Below are 2,266 nucleotides of genomic sequence, written 5' to 3'. Positions count from 1 at the left end.
TTTTTTCCGGTTTCTGCTGTTCCCCAAAGGAACATTGCTATGAATTGTGATAGCGGGACGATCCCTACTAACTTAATTTGAATTTACATTTTCCCATAGTAAAATGTGAAGCTTAGTAAAATGAGCAACAGAAACTTCAAGATTCACAAACATTAAACATTTTCAGGTTTTTTTTTCGCACATATTTGATTCCCAGCACCCAAAATTAAAAATATAAATATTTGTTCCAGGACAGCCAGGACTACACAGAGAAAGCTACACAGAGAAACCCTGTCTTGAAAGAAACCAAATAAATAAATAAATAAATAAATAAATATTTAAAGCCTGGAGAGAAGAAAGAAACCGAGTGGGAGATGGGGGGGTGAAGGGAGAGGGGGGAGGGAGAGAGAAAATGAAACTGAGAGACAGGAAGTAAATATACAAGGCTGGGATACAGCTCACTGGACAGCTTAGGTTCAATTCCCTGTACTTAAAAAAAAGAACCTGGGCTGGAGAGATGGCTCAGCAGGTAAGAACACTGATTGCTCTTCTGAAGGTCCTGAGTTCAAATCCCAGTAACCACATGGTGGCTCACAACCATCTGCAATGAGATCTGATGATGCCCCCTTCTGGTGCATCTGAAGACAGCTACAATATACCTATTTATAATAATATATAAATCTTTTTTTAAAAAAAATAACTTTATTTTACCGGGTATAGAAAGCTGAGGGAGAAAATTGCCTGAGTTCAACATCAGCCTACTATAAATAGTTAAGTTCCAGGCTACTCAGGGAAACCCTATCTTAAAAAAACGTTAAAAGTACTTTATATATTTGTCTAAAAATAGACATATTGAACCAGTGAGATGCCTCAGAGGGTAAGATATCTGCCATCAAGCCAATCTGAGTTCCATTCTGAGGACATATTTTATGTTTCAGATCACTATAGAAGCACACAAAAGAGTTGTTGGAATTGGAGCATCTCCTTTGTTGCCAAACCTAGGGTCTATTCAGGGTTCCTACTTTGTATTTTTTGTGCGTGTTTCCTTGTTCATGTTTAATTTGTTTTGAGACAGTCTCACTTAAGTTTCTCAGTCCTGACCTTGAATTTTCCATTCTTTGCTTCCCAACTAACTGAAATTATAGGTCTTTGCCACCAAGTTCAGCCTTGCGATTATATTTGATCACCTCTCTTTAGTATATACATGGAGACAGTTTCTTTTTTTTAAGATTTATTTTTGAAATGATCTGTATGTGTTTGTGCATGGGTATATGTAGTAGAGTGCAGTTGTTCATGGAGGCCACACATGTTGACTGTCTCTGGAGTTGGAGCTGCTTGATGTGAACAGTGGAAACTGAATTCAGGTCCTCAGGAAGAGCAGCAAGCTCTCACTCTTTATTCTGTGTGCCTTGATTTGCCCTGGAACTGGAACTACAGAAAGTTGTGAGGTGCCACGTGTGTGGTGGGAACTGAACCCTGTCTCAAAAAAACAAAATAATGATGAGACATTAAAACTCATACTGTGCCCTTTTCTAGCACTGTTAAGATTTACTTATTTTTTTAAAGATTTATTTATTTATTTTATGCTCATTAGTACACACTGGCCAGGCAGTGGTGGTGCACACCTTTAATCCCAGCACTTGGGAGGCAGAGGCAGGCAGATTTCTGAGTTCGAGGCCATCCTGGTCTACAGAGTGAGTACCAGGACAGCCAGGGCTATACAGAGAAACCCTGTCTTGAAAAACCAAAGAGAGAGAGAGAGAGAGAGAGAGAGAGAGAGAGAGAGAGAGAGAGAGAGAGAGAGAGAGAGAGAGAGAGAGAGAGAGAGAGAGTACATACTGTAGCTGTACAGATAGCTGTGAGCCTTCATCTATTGTTGGGAATTGACTTTTAGGACCTCTGCTTGCTCTGGTAACCCTGCTCTCTCAAGTCCAAAGATTTATTTACACTGTAGCTGTCTTCAGACGCACCAGAAGAGGGCGTCAGATCACATTTTTATGGATGATTGTGAGCCACCATATGGTTGCTGGGAATTGAACCCAGGACTTTCTAAAAAGCAGTTGGTGCTCTTAACTACTGAGCCATCTCTCCAGCCCCAGCAATATATTCTTAACCACTGAGCCATCTCTCCAGCTTGATTTACTTATTTTTATTTTATGTGCATGAATGTCTTTTTTGCATATGAATGTTTTGTTGAATATGTTTGTGCACTGTGTGTGTACCTGATTTCAGAGGCCAGAGGCCATTGGATCCTCTGTAACTCGAGTCACAGACAGCTGGAAGTTGT

This window comes from Mastomys coucha, chromosome X, assembly GCF_008632895.1.
Source record: "Mastomys coucha isolate ucsf_1 chromosome X, UCSF_Mcou_1, whole genome shotgun sequence".
NCBI lineage: Eukaryota > Metazoa > Chordata > Mammalia > Rodentia > Muridae > Mastomys > Mastomys coucha.
The sequence above is the reverse complement of the archived record's forward strand: the minus strand, read 5'-3'. Positions refer to the sequence as shown.